Below are 9,662 nucleotides of genomic sequence, written 5' to 3'. Positions count from 1 at the left end.
TACTGCAGTCCTGCATTCTCATGTCTTTACTATGAACAACCAGACAGCTATTTACTGCCGTCCTGCATTCTCATGTCTTTATCATGAACCACCAGACAGCTATTTACTGCAGTCCTGCATTCTTATGTCTTTATCATGAACCACCAGACAGCTATTTACTGCAGTCCTGCATTCTCATGTCTTTACTATGAACCACCAGACAGCTATTTACTGCAGTCCTGCATTCTCATGTCTTTATCATGAACCACCAGACAGCTATTTACTGCCGTCCTGCATTCTCATGTCTTTATCATGAACCACCAGACAGCTATTTACTGCAGTCCTGCATTCTCATGTCTTTACTATGAACCACCAGACAGCTATTTACTGCAGTCCTGCATTCTCATGTCTTTATCATGAACCACCAGACAGCTATTTACTGCAGTACTGCATTCTCATGTCTTTACTATGAACCACCAGACAGCTATTTACTGCAGTCCTGCATTCTCATGTCTTTACTATGAACCACCAGACAGCTATTTACTGCAGTACTGCATTCTCATGTCTTTACTATGAACCACCAGACAGCTATTTACTGCAGTCCTGCATTCTCATGTCTTTACTATGAACCACTAGACAGCTATTTACTGCCGTCCTGCATTCTCATGTCTTTATCATGAACCACCAGACAGCTATTTAGTCCTGCATTCTCATGTCTTTATATGAACCACCAGACAGCTATTTACTGCAGTCCTGCATTCTCATGTCTTTACTATGAACCACCAGACAGCTATTTTACTGCAGTCCTGCATTCTCATGTCTTTATCATGAACCACCAGACAGCTATTTACTGCAGTCCTGCATTCTCATCTTTACTCATGAACCACCAGACAGCTATTTCTTTATGTCTTTTATGAACCACCAGACAGCTATTTATGAACCACCAGACAGCTATTTACTGCAGTCCTGCATTCTCATGTCTTTATCATGAACCACCAGACAGCTATTTACTGCACTGCATTCTCATGTGAACCACCAGACAGCCTGCAGTCCTGCATTCTCATGTCTTTATCATGAACCACCAGACAGCTATTTACTGCAGTCCTGCATTCTCATGTCCTTACTATGAACCACCAGACAGCTATTTACTGCAGTCCTGCATGAACCACCAGACAGCTATTTACTGCAGTCCTGCATTCTCATGTCTTTATCATGAACCACCAGACAGCTATTTACTGCAGTCCTGCATTCTCATGTCCTTACTATGAACCACCAGACAGCTATTTACTGCAGTCCTGCATTCTCATGTCCTTACTATGAACCACCAGACAGCTATTTACTGCAGTCCTGCATTCTCATGTCTTTATCATGAACCACCAGACAGCTATTTACTGCAGTCCTGCATTCTCATGTCTTTACTGAACAACCAGACAGCTATTTACTGCAGTCCTGCATTCTCATGTCTTTATCATGACCCACAGACAGCACTGCAGTCCTGCATTCTCATGTCTTTACTATGAACCACCAGACAGCTATTTACTGCAGTCCTGCATTCTCATTCCTTCCCACCCAGGTCTATTCACACACACACTATAGAGACAGAACCACAGGCCCCACACACTCACACACACACACACGCACACACACACACACACGCACGCACGCACACACACACACACACACACACACACACACACACACACACACACACACACACAAACACACACACACACACACACACACACACACACACACACACACACACACACACACACACACACACACACACACACACACACACAAACACACACACACATTGAAAGTTTACTTTTGTTACAGGTGCAATAACGAAAGCCCTTTTAAGTCAGGGTGAAAATTCTTTAGGAAAAATATTGACTCTAGCGTTGTGGGGCTGAGTATTGATCCAGGCCTCTGGCTTTACAGCATCTGTAAAAGATGGATAGATCGCTTTGAAATGCTCTGTGTGGGAATATAGAAAGGAATTAAAAGACCATTGTGTGTTCTCACTCAGGAATATATTGTTTAATGACACATCTAGTATCTACTGGCCACATTTTAGCTTCAAAGCCTGTGTTTGTGGCTCTGGTCAAATGTAGTGCACTATATAGGGATTAGGGTCCCATTTGGGAGGTGTGTTTTCTCTGTTGAATAGAGCAGTGTTGAAAGTGTGGATGGTAGATGGTGTGTTGTGTATTCATCTTCAGTCCCACAGTGCCAGCTACTGAAGACTCTTTCATGAAAAGTTGAATCTGGTTCAGATAGTTTTGTGGAGAATTGTGAGGACATTAGACAGTATGACTTGTGATGACATCGGGCAGTATGACTTGTGAGGACATCAGGCAGTATGACTTGTGAGAACATCAGGCAGTATGACTTGTGAGAACATCAGGCAGTATGACTTGTGATGACATCAGGCAGCATGACTTGTGAGAACATCAGGCGGTATGACTTGTGAGAACATCAGGCAGTATGACTTGTGATGACATCAGGCAGTATGAATTGTGATGACATCAGGCAGTATGACTTGTGAGAACATCAGGCAGTATGACTTGTGATGACATCAGGCAGTATGAATTGTGATGACATCAGGCAGTATGACTTGTGAGGACATCAGTCAGTATGACTTGTGATGACATCGGGCAGTATGACTTGTGAGGACAACAGGCAGTATGACTTGTGAGGACAACAGGCAGTATGACTTGTGAGAACATCAGGCAGTATGACTTGTGATGACATCAGGCAGTATGAATTGTGATGACATCAGGCAGTATGACTTGTGAGAACATCAGCCAGTATGACTTGTGATGACATCGGGCAGTATGACTTGTGAGAACATCAGGCAGTATGACTTGTGAGAACATCAGTCAGTATGACTTGTGTGGACAACAGGCAGTATGACTTGTGAGGACATTAGACAGTATGACTTGTGTGGACAACAGGCAGTATGACTTGTGTGGACAACAGGCAGTATGACTTGTGTGGACAACTGGCAGTATGACTTGTGTGGACAACTGGCAGTATGACTTGTGTGGACAACAGGCAGTATGACTTGTGATGACATCAGGCAGAATGATTTGTGAGGACATCAGGCAGTATGACTTGTGTGGACAACAGGCAGTATGACTTGTGAGGACATAGAATATAATATAAGTCTATTGTCCATCCAGGATATCACCTTATATTAAAAGGAACACAGACATGTACACTGAGTGTACAAAACATTAGGAACACCCTGCTCTTTCCATGACATAGACTGACCAGGTGAATCCAGGTGAAACCTATGATCCCTTCTTGATGTCACCTGTTAAATCCACTTCAATCAGTGTAGATGAAGCCTAAAGACAAGGATATTGAACGTGAGAATCCTCTCCACCAGCTCAGATTACCAGACTGTCATATTGATCCTCTCCACCAGCTCAGATTACCAGACTGTCATATTGATCCTCTCTACCAGCTCAGATTACCAGACTGTCATATTGAACGTGAGGATTCTCTCCACCAGCTCAGATTACCAGACTGTCATATTGAACGTGAGGATCCTCTCCACCAGCTCAGATTACCAGACTTTCATATTGAATTTGAGGGTCCTCTCCACCAGCTCAGATTACCAGACTGTCATATTGAACGTGAGGATCCTCTCCACCAGCTCAGATTACCAGACTGTCATATTGAACGTGAGGATCCTCTCCACCAGCTCAGATTACCAGACTGTCATATTGAACGTGAGGATCCTCTCCACCAGCTCAGATTACCAGACTGTCATATTAAGCGTGAGGATCCTCTCCCACCAGCTCAGATTACCAGACTGTCATATTGATCCTCTCCACCAGCTCAGATTCCCAGACTGTCATATGGAACGTGAGGATCGTCTCCAGAACATCCTGGCTGACCTTCTCATTCAAGCCCAGCTTGTCATCAATTTGCGTCCCTAGGTATATGAAACACTCAACCACCTCCACTGGTTGGTCGTTCAGAGACAGTGGTTGGGACATTGGCAGGTTGTTTCCATCGATGATCAGCTCCTTTCTCTTTTCTACATTGATGTGGAGGGCACTTGACCGGTACCATTCTGGAAGGTTCTTGGTCTGTTTAAAATACCTGTACCCATGTGACGTAACAGCTTTAAAGATAGAGTCCCACCAGAACCACGTCATCTGCCTACGTGGATGAGCTTCACATTGTTTCCTTGGATCTTCATCTCCTTAGAGTTAGACGTGAACAACAACTGTGAAAGGACACACCCCTGTTTTCAGGGTCAGTTCAGCTTCAGACGGTCTACCAGGGACTTCTTTTAAATCAGTTGTCAGATGGTATTACGTTGGGTGTGTGAGCCACATATGGTGTCAAATAGAACCCTCCCTAGGGAAATATGTGTTGTTGATTGATGTTGTTGATTAATCTCTTCTGAATGTTTACCAACTCATCAGGAAACCTCAGACGTTTTTTTTGAGAGGCTCAAATTCATATTGGAAAAAGGCCATTTTATCTGTATGTTTTGTACATGTAGAATTCCTCTTCTCTGCTCTCATTCAGTGTGGTGTTAGCCCCATTCAGTGTGGTGTTAGCCCCATTCAGTGTGGTGTTAGCCCCATTCAGTGTGGTGTTAGCCCCAATCAGTGTGGTGTTAGCCCCATTCAGTGTGGTGTTAGCCCCATTCAGTGTGGTGTTAGCCCCATTCAGTGTGGTGTTAGCCCCATTCAGTGTGGTGTTAGCCCCAATCAGTGTGGTGTTAGCCCCATTCAGTGTGGTTAATATGTGGTGTTAGCCCCATTCAGTGTGGTGTTAGCCCCATTCAGTGTGGTGTTAGCCCCATTCAGTGTGGTGCTAGCCCCATTCAGTGTGGTTAATATGTGGTGTTAGCCCCATTCAGTGTGGTGTTAGCCCCATTCAGTGTGGTTAATATGTGGTGCTAGCCCCACTCAGTGTGGTTAATATGTGGTGCTAGCCCCATTCATTGTGGTTAATATGTGGTGCTAGCCCCATTCAGTGTGGTTAATATGTGGTGCTAGCCCCATTCAGTGTGGTTAATATGTGGTGCTAGCCCCATTCCGTGTGGTTAATATGTGGTGTTAGCCCCATTCAGTGTGGTTAATATGTGTTGTTAGCCCCATTCAGTGTGGTGCTAGCCCCATTCAGTGTGGTTAATATGTGTTGTTAGCCCCATTCAGTGTGGTGCTAGCCCCATTCAGTGTGGTAATATGTGGTGTTATCCCCATTCAGTGTGGTGCTAGCCCCGTTCAGTGTGGTAATATGTGGTGTTATCCCCATTCAGTGTGGTGCTAGCCCTGTTCAGTGTGGTAATATGGGGTGTTAGCCCCATTCAGTGTGGTGCTAGCCCTGTTCAGTGTGGTAATATGTGGTGTTATCCCCATTTAGTGTGGTAATATTTGGTGTTATCCCCATTCAGTGTGGTGCTAGCCCGTTCAGTGTGGTAATATGGGGTGTTAGCCCCATTCAGTGTGGTGCTAGCCCCATTCAGTGTGGTTAATATGTGGTATTAGCCCCATTCAGTGTGGTTAATATGTGGTGCTAGCCCCATTCAGTGTGGTTAATATGTGGTGCTAGCCCCATTCAGTGTGGTGTTAGCCCCATTCAGTGTGGTGTTAGCCCCATTCAGTGTGGTGTTAGCCCCATTCAGTGTGGTGTTAGCCCCATTCAGTGTGGTGTTAGCCCCATTCAGTGTGGTTAATATGTGATGCTAGCCCCATTCAGTGTGGTGTTAGCCCCATTCAGTGTGGTTAATATGTGGTGCTAGCCCCATTCAGTGTGGTTAATATGTGGTGCTACCCCATTCAGTGTGGTTAATATGTGGTGCTAGCCCCATTCAGTGCGGTTAATATGTGGTGCTAGCCCCATTCATTGTGGTTAATATGTGGTGCTAGCCCCATTCAGTGTGGTGCTAGCCCCATTCAGTGTGGTTAATATGTGCTGTTAGCCCCATTCAGTGTGGTTAATATGTGGTGCACCAGCCCCATTCAGTGTGGTTAATATGTGGTACTAGCCCCATTCAGTGTGGTACTAGCCCCATTCAGTGTGGTGCTAGCCCCATTCATTGTGGTTAATATGTGGTGCTAGCCCCATTCCGTGTGGTGCTAGCCCCATTCAGTGTGGTTATTATGTGGTGCTAGCCCCATTCCGTGTGGTTAATATGTGGTGTTAGCCCCATTCAGTGTGGTTAATATGTTTTGTTAGCCCCATTCAGTGTGGTGCTAGCCCCATTCAGTGTGGTTAATATGTGTTGTTAGCCCCATTCAGTGTGGTGCTAGCCCCATTCAGTGTGGTAATATGTGGTGTTATCCCCATTCAGTGTGGTGCTAGCCCCATTCAGTGTGGTAATATGTGGTGTTATCCCCATTCAGTGTGGTGCTAGCCCCATTCAGTGTGGTAATATGGGGTGTTAGCCCCATTCAGTGTGGTGCTAGCCCTGTTCAGTGTGGTAATATGTGGTGTTATCCCCATTCAGTGTGGTAATATTTGGTGTTATCCCCATTCAGTGTGGTGCTAGCCCCATTCAGTGTGGTAATATGGGGTGTTAGCCCCATTCAGTGTGGTGCTAGCCCCATTCATTGTGGTTAATATGTGGTGCTAGCCCCATTCAGTGTGGTTAATATGTGGTGCTAGCCCCATTCAGTGTGGTTAATATGTGGTGCTAGCCCCATTCCGTGTGGTTAATATGTGGTGTTAGCCCCATTCAGTGTGGTTAATATGTGTTGTTAGCCCCATTCAGTGTGGTGCTAGCCCCATTCAGTGTGGTTAATATGTGTTGTTAGCCCCATTCAGTGTGGTGCTAGCCCCATTCAGTGTGGTAATATGTGGTGTTATCCCCATTCAGTGTGGTGCTAGCCCGTTCAGTGTGGTAATATGTGGTGTTATCCCCATTCAGTGTGGTGCTAGCCCCGTTCAGTGTGGTAATATGGGGTGTTAGCCCCATTCAGTGTGGTGCTAGCCCTGTTCAGTGTGGTAATATGTGGTGTTATCCCCATTTAGTGTGGTAATATTTGGTGTTATCCCCATTCAGTGTGGTGCTAGCCCCGTTCAGTGTGGTAATATGGGGTGTTAGCCCCATTCAGTGTGGTGCTAGCCCCATTCAGTGTGGTTAATATGTGGTATTAGCCCCATTCAGTGTGGTTAATATGTGGTGCTAGCCCCATTCAGTGTGGTTAATATGTGGTGCTAGCCCCATTCAGTGTGGTGTTAGCCCCATTCAGTGTGGTGTTAGCCCCATTCAGTGTGGTGTTAGCCCCATTCAGTGTGGTGTTAGCCCCATTCAGTGTGGTGTTAGCCCCATTCAGTGTGGTTAATATGTGATGCTAGCCCCATTCAGTGTGGTGTTAGCCCCATTCAGTGTGGTTAATATGTGGTGCTAGCCCCATTCAGTGTGGTTAATATGTGGTGCTACCCCATTCAGTGTGGTTAATATGTGGTGCTAGCCCCATTCAGTGCGGTTAATATGTGGTGCTAGCCCCATTCATTGTGGTTAATATGTGGTGCTAGCCCCATTCAGTGTGGTGCTAGCCCCATTCAGTGTGGTTAATATGTGCTGTTAGCCCCATTCAGTGTGGTTAATATGTGGTGCTAGCCCCATTCAGTGTGGTTAATATGTGGTACTAGCCCCATTCAGTGTGGTGCTAGCCCCATTCATTGTGGTTAATATGTGGTGCTAGCCCCATTCAGTGTGGTGCTAGCCCCATTCAGTGTGGTTAATATGTGGTGCTAGCCCCATTCCGTGTGGTTAATATGTGGTGTTAGCCCCATTCAGTGTGGTTAATATGTGTTGTTAGCCCCATTCAGTGTGGTGCTAGCCCCATTCAGTGTGGTTAATATGTGTTGTTAGCCCCATTCAGTGTGGTGCTAGCCCCATTCAGTGTGGTAATATGTGGTGTTATCCCCATTCAGTGTGGTGCTAGCCCCGTTCAGTGTGGTAATATGTGGTGTTATCCCCATTCAGTGTGGTGCTAGCCCCGTTCAGTGTGGTAATATGGGGTGTTAGCCCCATTCAGTGTGGTGCTAGCCCTGTTCAGTGTGGTAATATGTGGTGTTATCCCCATTCAGTGTGGTAATATTTGGTGTTATCCCCATTCAGTGTGGTGCTAGCCCCGTTCAGTGTGGTAATATGGGGTGTTAGCCCCATTCAGTGTGGTGCTAGCCCCGTTCAGTGTGGTAATATGTGAGGTTATCCCCATTCAGTGTGGTAATATTTGGTGTTATCCCCATTCAGTGTGGTGCTAGCCCCGTTCAGTGTGGTAATATGGGGTGTTAGCCCCATTCAGTGTGGTGCTAGCCCCATTCAGTGTGGTTAATATGTGGTGCTAGCCCCATTCAGTGTGGTTAATATGTGGTGCTAGCCCCATTCAGTGTGGTGTTAGCCCCAGTTTATATGTGGTGTGGTGCTAGCCCCATTCAGTGTGGTGTTAGCCCCATTCAGTGTGGTGAATATGTGGTGCTAGCCCCATTCAGTGTGGTGCTAGCCCCATTCAGTGTGGTGCTAGCCCCATTCAGTGTGGTGTTAGCCCCATTCAGTGTGGTGTTAGCCCCATTCAGTGTGGTTAATATGTGGTCCTAGCCCCATTCAGTGTGGTTAATATGTGGTGCTAGCCCCATTCAGAGTGGTGCTAGCCCCATTCAGTGTGGTGTTAGCCCCATTCAGTGTGGTAATATGTGGTGCTAGCCCCATTCAGTGTGGTAATATTTGGCACTTCATATCAATAACAATAGTTTTAGGGGTGTTCAGTTACAAGATAAAGAGATACAATTTTCACAATTGGCTGACGACACCATCATTATTTGAAAAAGATCATAATGAAGTCAGGAAAGCTGTTGAGTGTATTAATGCCTTCTCACATGTATCAGGTTTATCTCTGAATATTAGGAAATGTCAATTATTTGCGTTGAAAAGATGTGACTTAAACTCAGTATTTAATATCCCTGTAAATGATGTGATCACATATCTTGGTTTTAACATTAGCAAAGATCAGAAACAAAGGGCCAATTTAAATTTCTCTCCTATTGTGGAGAAGATTGGAAAGAGATTTAACTCCTGGTTATTAAGAGATCTTCATCTGGACGTGTACTTTTGTCAATCTGAAGGTCCAGATTAGTTTATACCTCCCTTGCCTTGGATGTTCCTCTGTCAGTAACTAAAATGGTTGATACTAAATGATTTAACTTCATATGGAGGAATAAACCTCATTATTTAAGAAAAGCGGTCATATGTAGCACCCAAAGTGAGGGAGAGTTGAACACTCTGGATTGTAAAATATATATATATATAATTGTAATATAATATTTAAGATTAAATGGATACAAAACTATTTAAGAAATTAGGATTTGCATTTGGAAAATAATCCCTAATTTAATATTCCAACAAATTGGCGGTCTAGAATTCTTACTCAAATGCAACTTTGATATGGGTAAAATCCCTATTCGTCTTGCTAACTTTCATAAACAAGTACTTCTAACTTGGAACCTCACGTACAAACACTATTTTCCCCCAAATAGGTATACAATCAGGAAAAATAAAGACATAAAATAAGTATTTTTGTTTTCCCAGATCTGGTTTGACCACGACATTATTTGGGTTAAACAACTATTGAATAATGACGGACGGAATATATGATTACCCAGAATTCATGAGAACAACACAATGTTTACATTCACTCCTG

This window comes from Oncorhynchus tshawytscha, linkage group LG10 (genome assembly GCF_018296145.1).
Source record: "Oncorhynchus tshawytscha isolate Ot180627B linkage group LG10, Otsh_v2.0, whole genome shotgun sequence".
In the NCBI taxonomy this organism is placed as follows: Eukaryota; Metazoa; Chordata; class Actinopteri; order Salmoniformes; family Salmonidae; genus Oncorhynchus; species Oncorhynchus tshawytscha.
The sequence above is the reverse complement of the archived record's forward strand: the minus strand, read 5'-3'. Positions refer to the sequence as shown.